Here is a 19855-nt window from a genome sequence, read left to right on the forward strand (position 1 = left end):
CGCATCAGAGAATGAACAAACAGGGACTACGGTAGATAGGCCTGAAATTATGAAAAGAGAAAAAAGAAAACAAAAGGAAAAGCAAGAAACGGTGCCAGGATTATATCCAATCCTAGATGAGTTTAAGGAATTATATTTGTTTCAAGATGAATTACATCCTAGAGAGGAGGAAGATTTAGAAGGAGCGGCCGCGGCATATGAACAAGAGCGGTATGGGCATTGGTACATGCCGCCACTCGCTAGCCCACCATATTTTAATCCTGCGGAGGCTAGAGCTTCCGCCCCTGATATCTAATAGAGGGATAGGACGTAAGTTACAAGGCATGACCGCCCCTATAGAAGCCCGCGGAAATTTAAACCGCCGAGGCTTGGGTTTTTCTCAAGGGTCACTGAGTTTATGATTACATGGAGGACCACAACACCTGTGTGGGTACCTCAGTGGCCTTTGTCAAAGGAAAAGCTGGAGGCGGCATCCAAACTAGTGGATGAGCAGCTACAATTAGGGCATTTAGAACCCTCCCAGTCACCCTGGAATAATTAAGAAAAAATTAGGGAAATGGCGTAAAGATTGTTTCTTTTCTATTCCTTTGAATAGTCGAGATAAAGCCCCTTGTATGGAGTTGCTTGAACAGGCCTTAGGCGTTTTGATTAAATATTTAGGGAATGGGGGATTGTTTCTTGCTCCCGAGGGAATACAGAAGGGAGATGTTGTAAATTTTTTAGGAGCTGCTGTACATGGGAATAAGATAGTACCTCAAGAAATTGAGATTGGGACTAATTGCTTAGAAGCATTGAATGATTTTCGGAGGTTGCTTGGAGATGTGAATTGGATTCGGCCATATTTAAGCTTTAACCCGCTTGGATCTAAAACCTTTGTTTAGTGTATTAGAGGGAAATCCTGATCTTAATTCCCCACGCCAATTGACCCCAGAAGCCCATCAGGCACTTCAAAAGGTAGAACAAGCTATTACAAATGCACAATTAGAACGCTGTGATGATTCTCAACCTGTTTGGATGTGTCCTTTTAATTTAATTTCCACACGCGCTCTAACAGCGCTAGACTATATCATGTGTCATCTACAGTCTTAAGAAAAAAAATTTAACATTACCAGAGCTTTGGCTAGGAATATTGTGAAGAGTTGTTACCCAAAAGACTGGGGTTAACCCCAGAGGCATTCCAAAAGCTTTGCTCTTTTTTGTCAAAAAATGCAGGTGATTCATATTACAGGCTTGCCCTATAATCCACAAGGCCATGGCCGACGAAAAGCCCAAGGAAGGAGTCAAGACTGAGAACAACGATCATATTAATTTGAAGGTGGCGGGGCAGGATGGTTCTGTGGTGCAGTTTAAGATTAAGAGGCATACACCACTTAGTAAACTAATGAAAGCCTATTGTGAACGACAGGGTTTGTCAATGAGGCAGATCAGCTTAAAGAACTCTTAATAAAACAAAAAGGGGGAATCGCAGAGAACTGTACCCCTAGACAGAGACTTTCACTTGCCTTACATTTAAATAATGATAAAGAAACCTCTGCTGAACGCCATGTGGCAACAAACCATAAAAATTATGGCAAAGTGATGTGGAAAGATGTGTTGTCCAATCAATGGAAGGGCCCGGATCGTGTTATTACTCGATCCAGGGGATCTCTTTGTGTCTCCCCACAGGATCAAGATCCGATCTGGGTGCCATCAAGACTGACGAGAATTGTTGAAGAAAACTTCAGAGAAGATGCTGAGCTGGATGTTCCTGATGATTCTTAATCGAAGTCTTTGTATTAGTTGGAATTCCACAAAGGATTATTCAGATTGTGCAACTGAGTGCTGCCGGGCTGGAGCCCGTTGCCTTTGGAGATTTTGCCTCTTGGCTCTCTTCTGCCTTTTCCTTCTTTGGGGAGTGGGTGGGGGTAGGAATCTTTGGAGTCTGCTGTGTATTTGGGATTATGCTGTGTCTCTGGTTGGTCTGTCGTGTGCGCATCAGGGCACATCGAGATAGGGTCCTGCTCACTCAGGCACTTCTGGCTATTAATGAAGGAGATTCTCCCGCAGCCTGGCTCTCCGCCCTGAATAATTAAAAAAGGGGGAGATGTAGGGCGCGGTCAGCTAACTGCTACGCGGCAGGAAGCTGAAATAAGCTGAGTCATCCTTCCTGTGGCCACTGCGCTTGCGCTAAGTATACTAATGAGGTTTTAAAGCAGCGACCTATCCGATGCTGGCTCACAAATCGCACCATCGGCGAAAGCCAATCACAGAGCGACACATGTTCTTAATCCCTATATAAGCAGACTGCTATAGGATTGCGGTGTCTTCCTTCCATCTTTCTTCAACCAAGCTGTGCTCCAATAAAGTGTGATACGAGAAGAATCTTGCGTGTGGCGGCTCGTTATTCTGCTGGTCGGAAGCGGCCCGCCGCATGGCCCTGCTCAGTGTAAAGCTCGACATCTGTTAGCTACCCCCCGAACAAATGCAATCTGCCCCTCCGTCCATTCTTCACACTTAGCCAGGAATGCATCATCCTGGTGTCTTAAACCACAGCTCGCACATCCAAATTCCATTTGTCAATACCATCTGCATAGCCAGCCACCTCCCTCTAAGACCTTCCCCTATCGTGCAAAGGCAGAAATGATGAATAATGATCATAGCGACCACTTGCCAAATATCTGCTATGCGCCAGGGAGTGTGTTTAGCGCTTTCCACTGATCTCTAATCCTGGTACCATAGGCACTATTGTTAGCACCCACCGGCTTTCGTGTGAAGTGCCTCCCAGAAACCCAGAGACAGGAGAAACCAATACATAATAGATCAGAAATGTGCTGTCACCTTAAATAACCAGAAAGTGAAGAATCTTGCATTAATTGATCAAAACCAGATGGAATGTGTCAAATTATCTAAAGAAAGACTGTGTCACAAAAACTCTAGAAAGAAGTCAGTCATTAGTTGGTGGACCTAAGAATCATTCTCAACTCCTGCTCCCTCATCACTTTCCACTATACAGGATGGAAAAGCCAAATACTTGCCTTCCCAGCCTGCTTTGCAACTGGAGGGGTGGGGTCATATAACACAATTCTGGCCAGGAAGAAATAAGTGGGAGTCTTCTGGGGATGACACAGCAGTTTTTGCTTTCATAATAAAAGGGACAGGTAAGGATGACGCCACCCCTGCCTTCACCTCTTACTGCCTTGAATGAGAGATGTAATGCTTGCAGCCAGAAAAGACATGACATTTAGATTCAGACAGATCTGTACTCAAATCTGTTTCCTCACTTACTGGAGGTGTGGCATTGGGTACATTCCTTAACATGCCTCATCTGTAAAATGGGTTTAATAATACCTGTAGATGTTCCAGTGATAAGGGAATGATGCACCACAATGGTCAGATGTTCAGTCCTCAGCTGGTACATATAGTTTCCAAGTGGCAGCTCCATGGGATTGCCAATTATCAGAAGGCACTCTCCACTGTTGCTACTCTCTGGGTGCTTCATCCTTTGCTGATTTCCTTGGCCCCGTCCATGTCTCTGAAAAAATCCATTCATTAAACTTTCTCCAGGGGCTTCCCTGGTGGCGCAGTGGTTGAGAGTCCGCCTGCCGATGCAGGGGACACGGGTTCGTGCCCTGGTCCGGGAAGATCCCACATGCCAGGGAGCGGCTGGGCCCGTGAGCCATGGCCGCTGAGCCTGTGCGTCTGGAGCCTGTGCTCCGCAACGGGAGAGGCCACAGCAGTGAGAGGCCCACGTACCGCAAAAAAAAACCCAAAACAAAACAACAACAAAAAAAACTCTCTCCAAGTGACCATTTCAGCGTACCATGTATTTCCTGCTACAGTCCCAACTGACGCAATCACTGATGGAGTATGCTTGCTGTGGAGACTTCACTCCAACAAAGAGGAGCCAGCCCAACCAAGGCTCAGAGGCCCCTTTGATCTAAAGGCCCCCGAGCCAAGCCTTCCTTCCCTTCATGTCTGCTGTTGACCCCTAAGTTACCAAGAAAGGATCCTGGCCCTGGCCTCCCTGCTGGAACATCAGTACCTGCCTCAGGGACACACACACACACACACACACACACACACACACACACAGCCATACCACCCCAACCAAAGAAGAAGAAATAGCATCCAGGCAGCGTCAATAGCTGGATTAAATTTTCAGAGGAATAAAGAAAAATCAGGAAGGACCAAAACACTTTAAACTCCATCTAGTTTCATGCTATATCCCTAAAGCCTACTATAACACAGTGAGTGAGCTCAAGAAATGAATGTGCCTCTTCCCACATCCCCACCCCAGGCCTGGGAGAAGGAAAAGCAGGGGTGACAGGGCAGAGCCTCCCTTATAACTCTGCTGGAGAGAGAAGAAGGCCAGCAATGGTTAGGTAATCTCAGTAGTCCGGAACTACTTTCCTGTTACATATCATGCACACACCCTCCATTAATTCTGATCACGTTATCAAAATCTTCAGTTCCCTTGTTTCCATTTGGCATTACGTCTCTTATTTTATCCTGGATTCCTTCAAGGATCCTGACACACTGAGGTGTTGAGAAGCAACTTTCCTTAAGCTTGGTGGCCAACTTCCATTCATCATTCAATATAAACATTAACACAGCAGAGTCCCAGCTCCTGCTGAATCATGCCCTCTGTCTCCACACTCTTGGTAGCTTTGGGCTCCCAAGAGAGCTTTTGCTCCTGGCTCCCCTTGCTAAGTGGCTTGTTGGGCTGCCTGGGCATTCTGGGCTTCTGGGTGTAGGCAGCTCAGCACCACCTACACCATTCTATCCCTACTCCTGTTATCTTGGGACAAGCCTTTCCTGCTGCCAGGACAGTCGCTTGCTATTGCCAGCAATTCATCAGCAATCAGCAGCAATTAGCAGCAGCCTGAGTTAACACACATTAGAAACCACTCAGCAAACTCAGAAAGGAAAACCTCTGAGGATTTTAGAGAACGGCTGACCTCTTCCCATCCTCCAGCTGCAGAAGGCTTACACCCATCTCTCCAGAACTCTAAAGAGGCTGCCGATGTACACTAGGTCTTGTAAACCCAGAAGAGGCTATACCTTCTTTGGGGTCTGCAACATCTCTTTCCAGAGCTCCCACCTTGAAATAGGGTTTGGCTAGATGGCAAGCAACTAGCTTCATGCTGTCCTGTGATGAAGGCTCAGAAGTCATTCACCTTGAGCTCCTTCCATCAGCAAAGTGGCACCAAGGGATGAATCTTAACACCTTCATTATTCCATCTAAGCCACCAATTGGCGGTGCACACCAGCCAATGCCCAGATGTCAAAGTATTAAAAGACAAGACACAGCCATCAGTATGGAACTGCCGGTCATCTCTTGGAGAAAACCGCTCAGCATTAAACAAACATTTACTGAGCCTCTCCTACGTTCCAGGCACAGTGCAGGCACTGGTATTCAGAGCTGAGGAGTTCACAGCCTGGAAAGATAGAGTGAGATCTAGGTAGATAGTTACCATACAGTGTGATAAACCATGGTAGCAAGAGGCATTGGGTGCTGGGGAAGCCTATAAGAGGACACAAGAAAGCCTTCCTGAGAAGTTGATGCTCGAACAGAGCCTTAAAGAACAAATAGGACTTAGAAGGGCAAAGATGGCAGGGGGCACATCACGCACAGATGCTCTGATCCTGGGGCATTTGGGGAGCTGCACTGGTAGGTCAGGGGATGGGATGGGCACAATGCGGCAAGAGATGAGACTGAAGGAGGAGGGTCAGTGGAGGCAAAACTTAAGAGTTTCTTGATGAATTCCAAGGTTCTTTCAACCACTACCTCTATTTTCTAAAAATAGAGCCATGAAGGAATGGAATTTTAGAAAAGAAGAGAACTTGGACATCAACTAATGTCACCAAGTAAGCTAAGGCCCAGGAAGTTCAAATTAGGATTGGAGGCAGCACACGGAGATGATGGGATGCCAGTAGATCACATAAGACTTTACAGTTCACCAAGCTCTTTCATCATCACATAACAAGAACAGAGGGAAACGCAAACAAGTCAAAAGACCTAATCTATAAGCATGCCTCAACGACCGCCTGGCCTTGGGTCTTCAGTAAATCCTTTTATGGCTCTGGATCTGACTTTCACATCTACAGGGGGAAGAGGCAGGATCACTAGTGCTCTTTCCGGTTCTGACATTCCTTGTTTCTAGAATCTGATACTACAGAGCCTTTACTGTCAAGTTGGAAAAAGGTAACTTCTCCTATGAAGACTACAGTTGTAATTTTCTGAAGGTTTTCAGGGTGGCTCTAACTCATATTTCTAATCATAATCCATTTCCCATTTAAATCAACTGGTCGTGCTTAACCTAGCATCACCCTTACTGAAACTGTCTGCAATTAAACCTCCAAACGAGGTACCTCTGTAATCTCTAGAAAGCCCTCTGATCCCAAAGAAGTCATTGTCTCACTCCAAACTGACACTCTTTCATGATATGCAACCAAAGGCCCCAAAGGATAGCTTGCTTTCTTTTCTTGTTTAAATTTGGGCACTGAAAATCTACAGGGACATTTCATAATAAGGAAATGAATGTATCACACCTCTGCCTTCCTTGTCATTTATTATTACAGACATTTGCAGGACAGCAGGCTCACATTACTTTGGATCCATCCAGGCCTGCTGGTAATTCTCATTATGAGGCGAGGAGCACAGCCTGAGAGGCCCTTCATTTATCACGAGTGGAACAACGTGGATGTCACCGCAAGGACTGAAGACGCAGGAGGGACCAACTCAGCCCAAGCCAAAGGATTCCTCAGCAGCGGTGACCATGCTTCATGCAAACAACCTGAGAAACAAGAGAAAAGAAAAAACAGAAAATGTAAACTTCCTAACTTTTCAACAGTGGAGTTTTCCGTTTTTTGTTTTTTAAATCAGGGTTACGTGCTTCTAGGCACTGTGCTCTAGTGTAGGATCCGAACATGAAAAAACTCAGCCCTGCCCTCAAGGAGCTTACAATCAAACAGGGGAGATGGAAGAGTGAAAATAGAAGTTGCAAGAGATAGGTACCACGAAACCAGAAGTTGAGTTCAGAGAGGAGAGAAATCCCAGCACCCTGGGTGGGCAGTGACACCTGCAACAAACAGGGCAGGGGCAGGACTTAGGCAGGAAGTGGGTGTGCAGCATCTGCTTCCCAGGTCGCCAGGGGCCACCTCCCTCTCACCCTGCACTCTCCTTCACTTAATTATTTCCCTCACAGTTCTCATACCCCCTGAATTTCCTTCCTTCCTTCTTCCCTTCATTCTCTTGTTGACAGTGTGTCTCCCCCACTAGAAGGCAAGCATCACGAGAGCAGGACTTCACCTTGTTCTCTTCAGTGCCCAGAACAGCGCCTGGCATGGAACTGGTGCTCAGTCAATGTGTGAAGGCAGGAAGGCAAGGCAGGCAGGCAGGACATGAGGGAAGAAGGGAGGGAGAGAGGGGGGCAGGGAGGGCAGATACCATTCACAGAAATGGATTCATGTCCCTACTCATCTCTGCCTTGCATCCTATTGAGATTTTAAAGACTGCTGTGGATTACTTCCACCGAGAGATCTGCCCCGATGCCCTCAGCTCACCTAATTCTTAACCTGGCCCTAAATTCTTTTACAGTCTGGCTTACTCCCCACCACGCATCCCACAAAACTGCATGATCACTTGTACATGCTGTTCCCTGTGCCAGGAATATCATCCCTTCGTTACACCTTTACGTGCCAGATAAACGCCCGCTCATTCTTCACAAGTAAAGGTGGCAATTTAGTGATATCTAACAAAATGTTAAATACGCACCCCTTCTGACCCATCAGTCCACTTTTGTAAATGGACCCTTGGGTTTTCTCACACAGGGCAAATGTCACCTCTTCTGCGAAGTTCTCTCTGAACTCTGAAGCCGGCCCCTGGCTCCCCTGTGACCCAGTAGCACACAGAGCATCCCTTTCATATATCACGTATCCTGCAGCGTATAACTATCATTTACAAGTTGTTCTGCTGATACTGAACCTGAGCTCTTCACGAAACTTAACATTCTTGTGAGGAGACAGACAAATATGTAAGTAAGAGACCAAATAAATGCATAAACACATACTTTCAGATAAGGGCTGAAAATAAACAGGATAATGCAATCTCCAAGCAAAGAATGAGAATCTCCCTTTTCTAACTTATTGTGCACTTACTGTGTGTGTATTATGATTGTCATGTTTTCAAATGTAAATTCTCCTCTAAGGGTCTGTACTGTGAGTGCATTTTGATATTCTACGGGATGTTGCAGGCAACTGGGTCCTGTCTGCCCAAGTATGCTGTAAGATTATAACAGCAGAGACCATATCCTGTACATCTTTTCCTGCCCCCTGGCACCTAACATAGCAGGATTTCAATTACCCTCTGGTTGATTAGTCATAAAAGTAACTTAAAGCACAGGTGCTACTGATGAGTCTGAAGCGTCATCTTTGAATTAAATGTTCAAACACATGGAGACGGATGAACCCCAAAATGTAATGTTCACTATCAACCTGACAGAGATCTGTGCCTGGCCCCTGACCAGTTCAGATTTAAAAAAAACAAAAACAAAAAAACCCCTCTAAGGCTATAGATCAGTATAATTCTAACAGGTAACCTGAATTTATTGTCTTTAAAGTGAATTTATGACTTATGAGAATCTTTATTTTGAAGGAGTATAGAAACTTATAGGAAGTGACTCATGTGCAGCCCCTAATTTCTATACCCTCTAGTTCCTGTTTTATAGCAGCCTCATAAGAGAATAATTGCTATCATTAGACGTATGTTTGTAAAAGAAAACAATAATGCTTATTTAGAAATTCCTTCAGAATGCCAGGGAATGTTGCAGGAAATTGATATTACTGAATGAGTAAGATTTGGGGTGTCTTTTGCAGTAACAAATCTAAAATACCTATTTAAGAGAAAAATTACTTTCTCAGTCTTAACCTATAATATTCATACAAAAACATGCAGTAATTGTTATTTTAATTATTTTCCTGTTTGGCTTTTTCTCTTTTGGTTTTCTAATGGGCAAACAATGTAGTCAGTGAAGAAAAAGGAAATTCTTTTCAGAACAAATAGGAGGGTAAAGAGAGGCTCTATATTGTTTGTACATTTAAGATGGGAACATTTCCTACACGAGGAAGAGAGTAGAGGTGAGCTAGTTTTCAATGGAAAAACATCACAGTGACTGAAATGTTTACTTTTTATTGTTGTTATGCACACCAAACTCCACAGGGTTCTTTTGTTGTTTAAAAATGAGGTATCAAAATTGTTACGATGATAATTTTCTCCACATTGAACTATAGATTCAACACAATGACAATTATGATCCCATAAGAATTTTTAGTGAAAATTGACAAGTTTATTCTAAAACATATATGAAAATGTGAAGGACTTAGGAGATCCTAGACCTTCTTGAAGAAAAAGCAGAAGAAGAAGAAGGAGGAAGAATGGGAGGAGAAGGAGGGGGAGGGGGAGGAGGAAGAGAATCATACATGTAGTTAATAAAAGTGAATAGGCAGGGCTCCCCTGGTGGCACAGTGGTTGAGAGTCCGCCTGCCGCTGCAGAGGACGCGGGTTCGTGCCCCGGTCAGGGAAGATACCACGTGTTGTACGGAGCGGCTGGGCCCGTGAGCCATGGCCGCTGAGCCTGCGCATCCGGAGCCTGTGCTCCGCAACGGGAGAGGCCGCAACAATGAGAGGCCCGCGTACCGCAAAAAAAAAAATAAATAAATAAAAATTTAAAAAATGAATAGGCATTAGGAGTTTGGGATTAATATACACACACTACTGTATAGCACAGGGAACTATACTCAATATTTTGTAATAACCTCTAAGGGAAAATAATCTGAAAAAGATATTTCTGAATCACTTTGCTGTACACCTGAAACTAACACAACATTGTAGATCAACTATACTTCAATTTAGAAAAAATGAATAGGCAAGTCACAGATTGGGAAAAATCATCACCATATATATTATTATCATATCACCATATATATATTATTACTACCAGATGGGCAAAATTTTTTAATTTGTTTAAAAAACATTTAAAAATTAATATATATTTTCAAGAATGTGGCTCATTGGAAACTCATATATTGCTGACAGAAGTATAAATTTCCAACGACAGTTGATTCTCATTTGTTTCAGTAGTTATATTGAATTAGCAAATATTGAACCATTGCTCCTAGGAAAAATAAAGGGTTAGTTCCCTGCTAGTCTCTAGTCACAATATTTTTGTCAACCAATCAACACATAACCTGGTTTTATGTGTATTTCTATTCAAAGACACCTTATTTAACGTATACTGTTGATTCATTAATATTGAACTCATAGCCAACAGTACTATAACTCATACCTAAAGGAAACATCCAACACACATCTCTGTAAGGCACATCCTGCAGACAGTTCCTACTATGTGACTCTGCCCTTTTGGTCATAGCTGATTGGATCATTTGTGGACACCCGACTGAAGCTGGGCCAATCAGAATCTACCCCTCAAGAATTTAAACTAAGAGCCATAGTGCAGAAGCATTGGCAGCTGTAATATTAATGGCGAATTCTCAAGTGAAGGTTGAGCTGTAGAGGTTCCCAGAACTGCCCTGCTTAGCACCCCCTTCCTGAATACTAGTTTTTCAGGTTTTCCTAGAATTCCATGAGGTTTCTTCTCACAAATCTATGTTCCACAAGTTGTAACTAAGACACAGTCATTTATTCATTCAACAAAATTTTCAAGCATCTACTACGCACCAGGCACATAGCTGGAAACTTACAGGGTGGACCCAGATGTCAAGACAACTAACTACACAAATAAGTGTATAGTTACTGGCTGTGAAAAGTGCCACAGCAGAAAAGCACGGGTGCTCTTAGGGAATTACTTTTGTCACAAATGAGATAACGTATGTAAAGCACTTAGTACAAGGCTTGGCTCCTAATAGGCTCTCGGTGTACTATATTCTTTGGCCAAATTCTCTCTAAATAATTGTCCTGGCACAATGTCTTCCTGGGTGAGGCTGGCCCATATCCTGCCAAGCTGTTCTAATTGGCTGCTAGTTTACTCCTTGCCTTTACTTTCTGATGCCAACGTATTAGTCCCAAAACACCACTTTGATTATACTGCCTGGTTGTATCCCATGCCAAAGAGTTTGGACTCTTTCCTGTAAGCCAGCTGTGAGGTCTCAGATGGGAGAAATGTAGGTAAGCAGGATTCTTGGTCACCTGTCTCCCTACTCCAAAGGAAAATAAAAATGCTGCTACTACAGAGGGAAAAAAGGAAGGACTGGGCGTCAAGCAGGCCACTGCTGCGCTCGTTATTTCTACTGAGTTAATTAAGTTATCCAGTTGTCCAAATAAGTTTTGACCAAGAGGGAGGTGAGGAGGGAAGGAGACAGCAGCTCTGAGGTAGGCCCTTCATCCTTCGGCACTGGAGAGAAGTCTTTGATTGCTCAGAACAGACTGCTGCAGGGATGGTCAGTTCAATAAAAAACGTTCAGCCACCTGCTCTGCCTTCCGCCCCAGAGCCCCAGTGGGTATCTGGGTGCCAGAGACATTCTCTTTGAGGGGTCCCACCAGGTGCTACTCTGCCATCTCTTCTCTCCTCCTCCTTCTCTTTCTTTGCTTTATTCTCCCATTCTAAAGCATTTTGTGGCATTTAATATGGCTACACAAGATAACAGTCAAATGTAGGAGAACCTAGCTTGTTTACAATAGGACTTACACCTTCAGGAAATAGGGTTTATTCCTGGAAAGGATAATTAAGGCATAAGAGCTTTATTTTATGAATCATACCATCCTGTGTGGAAGCAAAGTGTACCTTATGAAAAACTCATTACTGTTCATAAAACCAAATCCAAATCTGCTCCTAATGGAGTAGTGAGTGACGGAACACACTCCTCTCTCCAGGGAGATGCTATGATACCCATTAAATGGCAAATTTGAAATGACCTAAGACTTAGAAAAATTGCTTATAAACTAGCACTTAAATGTAAACTCCTTGACTGTCAGCTATTCTTCTCCCCTCAGTTCTTAAATATAAGTTAAAAGAGATCCTTAGAGAAAGTTCAGCAGATAGGGCAGAATGAAAGCAATATTTTCTACCTCCATAGTGGCTTCTGTCAACCCAATCACTTCAATAGGAGTTGAGCTCCTCTCACCCTGAGTCCAGGAATTTCTGCTTTCCTCCTTACCACGAAGTGGAATTCTGTCAGGGACAGAGGCCACCTGTCCATGGCATTAGTGGCTTTGGATCCCAGTTACCTACTCTGCCTCCCTCCCATCACTGACCCTTAAATTCTAGCATCGCTTTCTCAGGAGGACAAATGGAAAGGAGCTAATTTAGAGTTTCTCAAAGATGTTTTCTGGGGATGATAGTTTCAAAAGCCATTATGCAAAAGCTCTGGGGGCCTGAGAGAATAAAGTAGAAGCACTTTAGAAAGGATGAATGCTATTCAGAACAGACTTTAGAATGAACCCATATCTCCAAAACTGACGGCAAGAACCACTCACTTAACAAACACTTACTAAGCCAGGAACTTCACTTGGAGCTAAGTATTCAAAGATTAATATCAGGTAGTATTTGCCCTCAAGGAACTCAGAGTCTAATAGAAAGACAGCCACTTTAAATACTTTCAGGAACAATACAAGTTTATGCAATATTGAAAAGTATATTTGCTGTTTTGATGGCCAGCGTCCATTCCCCCTTCTGATATCAGCACCCAGTTTTGCCTCCCCCATTGGACGCAAGCTGGGTGGAATAACTCAGTCATCGTATTCTGCCCAAGACCCAAACTAAGTCAACTGGACGCCAACCACTGAGAATTATATAAAGGTGCTATGGAAATACAGGGAAGGATTCATAACTCTGCCAGGAAAGATCAGGGAGGACCTCTTGAAGTAAGTGATGGTAGGTTTGAGTCATGATGGCCAATTAAGAGTTAGAGGAACAGGGTCAAAAATAAAGACTTTCTAGGAGCATTATATGTAAAAGAAAAGAGACATAGCAAACAAAAAACACACAAAAAAGAACAGCACATTTGGAGACCAGACAGGAGCCAGGTATGACTGGAGTAGAGGTTGAACAGGCATGTAAATTTTATTCCGATAAAAAGTTTGAAAACAATATTGGTGTTCAGGCCTCACCCCACACCTACTGAGTCAGAATCTTTCGGACTGGGACCAGGCATTGGACTTATATAAAAGTTCCCCAGATAATTCTCATTGTAGTTGGAAAACCAGCACTCCAGGAAATAGAAGGCAAACACCTTACCTGCACAGCAAACCCTTCACGGTCAGGTCCCAGACTTCACTTTCTATTTATTTTTCCATCTCTTGTCCCTCTGACGTTTTTGTGCCAAAAATACTAAACTTCTTGCAGATCTTCAAACATACCGTGCCTCCTTGACCATTTTACATGGGCTCATCCTTCCAGCAGGGTTACCTTCTTCCTGGCTGGACATCTGAAAAGTTGTCATTCTTCATGGCCCAGCTGGAAGTCTAGCTTCCCCAGAGAGCATCCTCTGACTCCACGGCAGGTAGAGGACTTTCTTGCCCCACATTCCCCAGCACCTTCTCCCTCTGGTCCAGGGGAGTGACCATCTTACTGCTTTACAACAGTTTCCTTTTTTTTTCTAACAACTTTATTGGAGTATAATTGCTTTACAATGGTGTGTTAGTTTCTGCTTTATAACAAAATGAATCAGCTATACATGTACATATATCCCCATATCTCCTCCCTCTTGCATCTCCCTCCCACCCTCCCTATCCCACCCCTCTAGGCGGTCACAAAGCACTGAGCAGATCTCCTGTGCTATGCAGCTGCTTCCCACTAGCTATCTATTTTACATTTGGTAGTGTATATATGTCCATGCCACTCTCTCACTTTATCACAGCTTACCCTTCCCCTTCCCCATATCCTCAAGTCCATTCTCTACGTGTGCGTCTTTATTCCTGTCCTGCCCCTATGTTCTTCAGAACCATTTTTTTTGGTTTTTTTTAATATTCCATATGTATGTGTTAGCATACGGTATTTGTTTTTCTCTCTCTGACTTACTTCACCCTGTATGACACACTCTAGATCCATCCACCTCACTACAAATAACTCAGTTTCGTTTCTTCTTATGGCTGAGTAATATTCCATTGTATATATGTACCACATCTTCTTTATCCATTCATCTGTCAATGGACACTTAGGTTGCTTCCATGTCCTGGCTATTGTAAATAGAGCTGCAAAGAACATTGTGGTACATGACTCTTTTTGAATTATGGTTTTCTCAGGGTATATGCCCAGTAGTGGGATTGCTGGGTCATATGGTAGTTCTATTTTTAGTTTTTTAAGGAACCTCCACACTCTTCTCCATAGTGGCTGTATCAATTTACATTGCCACCAGCAGTGCAAGAGGGTTCCCTTTTCTCCACACCCTCTCCAGCATTTATTGTTTGTAGATTTTTTGATGATGGCCATTCTGACAGGTGTGAGGTGATACCTCATTGTAGTTTTGATTTGCATTTCTCTAATGATTACTGACGTTGAGCATCCTTTCATGAGATTGTTGGCAATCTGTATGTCTTCTTTGGAGAAATGTCTATTTAGGTCCTCTGCCCATTTTTGGATTGGGTTGGTTGTTTGTTGATATTGAGCTGCATGAGCTGCTTGTATATTATGGAGATTAATCCTTTGTCAATTGCTTCATTAGCAAATATTTTCTCCCATTCTGAGGGTTGGCTTTTCGTCTTGTTTATGGTTTCTGTTGCTGTGCAAAAGCTTTTAAGTTTCATTAGGTCCCATTTGTTTATTTTTGTTTTTATTCCCATTTCTCTAGGAGGTGGGTCAAAAAGGATCTTGCTATGATTTATGTCAGAGAGTGTTCTGCCTATGTTTTCCTCAAAGAGTTTTATAGTGTCTGGCCTTACATTTATGTCTTTAATTCATTTTAAGTTTATTTTTGTGTATGGTGTTAGGGAGTGTTCTATTTTCACCTTTTACATTTAGCTGTCCAGTTTTCCAAGCACCACTTTTTGAAGAGGCTGTCTTTTCTCCATTGTATATTCTTGTCTCCGTTATCAAAGATAAGGTGACCATATGTGTGTGGGGTTACCTCTGGGCTTTCCATCCTGTTCCATTGATCTATATTTCTGTTTTTGTGCCAGTAGCATACTGTCTTGATTACTGTAGCTTTGTAGTAGACTCTGAAGTCAGGGAGCCTGATTCCTCCAGCTCCATTTTTCTTTCTCAAGATTGCTTTGGCTATTCAGGGCCTTTTGTGTTTCCATACAAATTAGGAAATGTTTTGTTCTAGTTTTGTGAAAAAATGCCATTGGTAGTTTGATAGGGATTGCACTGAATCTGTAGATTGCTTTGGGTAGTATAGTCATTTTCACAATGTTGATTCTTCCAATTCAAGAACATGGTACATCTCTCCATCTGTTTGTATCATCTTTAATTTCTTTCATCAGTATCTTATAGTTTTCTGCATACAGGTCTTTTGTCTCCTTAGGTAGGTTTATTCCTAGGTATTTTATTCTTTTCGTTGCAGTGGTAAATGGTAGTGTTTCCTTAATTTCTCTTTCAGATTTTTCATCATTAGTGTATAGGAATGCAAGAGATTTCTGTGCATTAATTTTGTATCCTGCTACTTTACCAGATTCAATGATTAGCTCTAGTAGTTTTCTGGTAGCATCTTTGGGATTCTCTAGGTATAGTGTCATGTCGTCTGCAAACAGTTACGGTTTTAAGTCTTCTTTTCCAATTTGGATTCCTTTTATTTCTTTTTCTTCTCTGATCGCTGTGGCTAAAACTTCCAAAACCATGTTGGATAATAGTAGTGAGAGTGGGCAACCTTGTCTTGTTCCTGATCTTAGTGGAAATTATTTCAGTTTTTCACCATTGAGAACAGTGTTGGCTGTGGGTTTGTCATATATGGCCTTTATTATGTTGAGGAAAGTTCCCTCTATGCCTACTTTCTGGAAAGTTTTTATCATTAATGGTGTTGAATTTTGTCAAAAGCTTTTTCTGCATCTATTGAGATGATCATATGGTTTTTATCCTTCAATTTATTAATATGGTCTATCACATTGATTAATTTGTGTATATTGAAGAATCCTTGCATTCCCGGGAAACCTCACTTGATCATGGTGTATGATCCTTTTAATGTGCTGTTGGATTCTGTTTGCTAGTATTTTGTTGAGGATTTTTGCATCTATGTTCATCAGTGATATTGGTCTGTAGTTTTCTTTTTTTGTAACATCTTTGTCTGATTTTGGTATCAGGTTGATGGCGGCCTTGTAGAATGAGTTTGGGAGTGTTCCTCCCTCTGCTATAGTTTGAGTTTGAGAAGGATAGGTGTTAGCTCTTCTCTAAATGTTTGATAGAATTTGCCTGGGAATCCACCTGGTCCTGGGCTTCTGTTTGTTGGAAGATTATTAATCACAGTCTCAATTTCAGTGCTTGTGATTCATCTGTTTATATTTTCTATTTCTTCCTGGTTCAGTCTCGGGGGGTTGTGCTTTTCTAAGAATTTGTCCATTTCTTCCAGGTTCTCCATTTTATTGGCATATAGTTGCTTGTAGTAATCTCTCATGATCCTTTGTATTTCTGCAGTGTCAGTTGTTACTTCTCCTTTTTCATTTCTAATTCTGTTGATTTGAGTATTCTCCCTTTTTTTCTTGATGAGTCTGGCTAACAGTTTATCAATTTTTTTTATCTTCTCAAAGAACCAGCTTTTAATTTTATTGATCTTAGCTATTGTTTCCTTCATTTCTTTCTCATTTATTTCTGATCTTATCTTTATGATTTCTTTCCTCTGCTCACTTTGGGGGTTTTCTGTTCTTCTTTCTCTAATTGCTTTAGGTGTAAGGTTAGGTTGTTTATTTGAGATGTTTCTTGTTTCTTGAGGTAGGATTGTATTGCTGTAAAGTTCCCTCTTAGAACTGCTTTTGCTGCATCCCATAGGTTTTGGGTCATCATGTTTTCATTGTAATTTGTTTCTAGGTATTTTTTGATTTCCTCTTTGATTTCTTCAGGGATCTCTTGGTTATTAAGTAGTGTATTGTTTAGCCTCCATGTGTTTGTATTTTTTACAGGTTTTTTCCTGTAATTGACATCTAGTCTCATAGCACTGTGGTCGGAAAAGATACTTGATACAATTTCAATTTTCTTAAATTTACCAAGGCTTGATTTGTGACCCAAGATATGATCTGATCTATCCTGGAGAATGTTCCACGAGCACTTGAGAAGAAAGTGTATTCTGTTGTTTTTGGATGGAATGTCCTATAAATAGCAATTAAGTCCATCTTGTTTAATGTATCATTTATAGCTTGTGTTTCCTTATTTATTTTCATTTTGGATGATCTGTCCATTGGTGAAAGTGGGGTGTTAAAGTCCCCTACTATGAGTGTGTTACTGTCAATTTCCCCTTTTATGCCCGTTAGCACTTGTCTTATGTGTTGAGGGGCTCCTATGTTGGGTGCATAAATATTTACAATTGTTATATCTTCTTCTTGGATTGATCCCTTGATCATTATGTAGTGATCTTCTTTGTCTCTTGTAATACTCTTTATTTTAAAGTTTATTTTGTCTGATATGATACTTGCTACTCCAGCTTTCTTCTGATTTCCATTTGCATGGAATATCTTTTTCCATCCCCTCACTTTCAGTCTGTATGTGTCCCTAGGTCTGAAATGCGTCTCTTGTACACAGCATATATACAGGTCTTGTTTTTGTATCGATTCAGCCAGTCTATGTATTTTGGTTGGAGCATTTAATCCATTTACATTTAAGGTAATTATCGATATGCATGTTCCTATTACCATTTTCTTAATTGTTTTGGGTTTGTTATTGTAGGTCTTTTCCTTCTCTTGTGTTTCCTACCTAGAGACATTCCTTTAGCATTTGTTGTAAAGTTGGTTTCATGGTGCTGAATTCTCTTAACTTTTGCTTGTCTGTAAAGGCTTTAGTTTCTCTGTCAAATCTGAATGAGATCCTTGCTGGGTAGAGTAATCTTGGTTGTAGGTTTTTCCCTTTCATCACTTTAAATATGTCCTGCCACTCCCTTCTGGCTTGCAGAGTTTCTGCTGAGAGATCAGCTGTTAACCTTATGGGGATTCCCTTGTATGTTATTTGTTGCTTTTCCCTTGCTGCTTTTAATATTTTTTCTTTGTATTTAATTTTTGATAGTTTGATTAATATGTGTCTTGGCATGTTTCTCCTTGGATTTATCCTGTATGGGACTTTCTGTGCTTCCTGGGCTTGATTGACTATTTCCTTTCCCATATTAGGGAAGTTTTCAACTATAATCTCTTCAAATATTTTCTCAGTCCCTTTCTTTTCCTCTTCTTCTTCTGGGACCCCTATAGTTTGAATGTTGGTGCTTTTAATGTTGTCCCAGAGGTCTCTGAGACTGTCCTCAATTCTTTTCATTCTTTTTTCTTTATTCTGCTCTGTGGTAGTTATTTCCATTATTTTACCTTCCAGGTCACTTATCCGTTCTTCTGCCTCAGTTATTCTGCTATTGATTCCTTCTTGAGAATTTTTAATTTCATTTATTGTGTTGTTCATCATTGTTTGTTTGCTCTTTTGTTCTTCTAGGTCCTTGTTAAATGTTTCTTGTATTTTCTCCATTCTGTTTCCAAGATTTTGGATCATCTTTACTATAATTACTCTGAATTCTTTTTCAGGTAGACTGCCTATTTCCTCTTCATTTGTTTGGTCTGATGGGTTTTAACCTTGCTCCTTCATCCATTGTGTGTTTCTCTGTCTTCTCATTTTGCTTAACTTACTGTGTTTGGGGTCTCCTCTTTGCAGGCTGCAGGTTCGTAGCTCCCATTGTTTTTGGTGTCTGTCCCCACTGGCTAAGGTTGGTTCAGTGGGTTGTGCAGGCTTCCTGGTGGAGGCGACTGGTGCCTGTGTTCTGGTGGATGAGGCTGGATCTTGTCTTTCTGGTGGGCAGGGCTGTGTCTGGTGGTGTGTTTTGGGGTGTCTGTGACCTTATTATGATTTTAGGCAGCCTCTCTACTAATGGGTGGGGTTGTGTTTCTGTCTTGCTAGTTATTTGGCATGGGGTGTCCAGCACTGGAAGTTGCTGATCATTGAGTGGAGCTGGGTCTTCACATTCAGACAGAGATCTCTGGGAGAGCTCTCGCCAATTGATATTATGTGGGGCCAGGAGGTCTCTGGTGGTCCAGTGTTCTGAACTCAGCTCTCCCACATCAGAGGCTCAGGCCTGACACCCAGCCAAGCACCAAGACCCTGTCAGCCACATGGCTCAGAAGGAAAGGGAGAAAAGAAAGAAATAAATAAAATAAAGTAAAGTAAAATAAAGTAAAATAAAATAAAGTTATTAAAGTAAAACAATTTAAAAATATTATTAAAATTTAAAAATACAAAAAGTAATAAAAAAAAAAGAAGAGAGCAACCAAACCAATAAACAAATGCACCAATGATAACAAACGCTAAAAACTAAACTAAGATAAAGATATAAATCAGAAACTAGTCAGTCGCATACAGCAAACCCCAAGTCTACAGTTGCTCCCAAAGTCCACCTCCTCAATTTTGGGATGATTCGCTGTCTATTCAGGTATTCCACAGATGCAGCGTACATCAAGTTGATTGCGGGGATTTAATCCACTGCTTCTGAGGCTGCTGGGAGAGATTTCCCTTTCTCATCTTTGTTCTCACAGTTCCCGGGGTTCAGCTTTGGATCTGGCCCCGCCTCTGCCTGTAGGTTGCCCTCTGGCATCTGTTCTTCTCCCAGACAGGAAGGGGTTAAAGGAGTGGCTGATTAGGGGTCTCTGGCTCACTCAGGCCGATGGGAGGGAGGGTACAGATTGCGGGGCGAGCCTGCGGCGGCAGAGGCCAGCGTGAAGCTGCAACAGCCTGAGGTGTGCCGTGTGTTC

General features: G+C 42.1%; 1 long non-coding RNA gene across 1 annotated transcript in view; it reads right to left on the reverse strand.

Annotated features, from left to right (window-relative positions):
- Window positions 1-6540: 6540 nt before the first annotated feature.
- The window catches only part of LOC132413045 (uncharacterized), a 90402-nt gene continuing 77087 nt past the window's right edge, over window positions 6541-19855 (reverse strand). Inside the window, exon 3 of the long non-coding RNA XR_009516586.1 lies at window positions 6541-6776. This is a non-coding gene — a long non-coding RNA (uncharacterized lncRNA). The remainder of the gene's footprint in view (window positions 6777-19855) is intronic.

This window comes from Delphinus delphis, chromosome 17 (assembly GCF_949987515.2).
Source record: "Delphinus delphis chromosome 17, mDelDel1.2, whole genome shotgun sequence".
Lineage (NCBI taxonomy): Eukaryota > Metazoa > Chordata > Mammalia > Artiodactyla > Delphinidae > Delphinus > Delphinus delphis.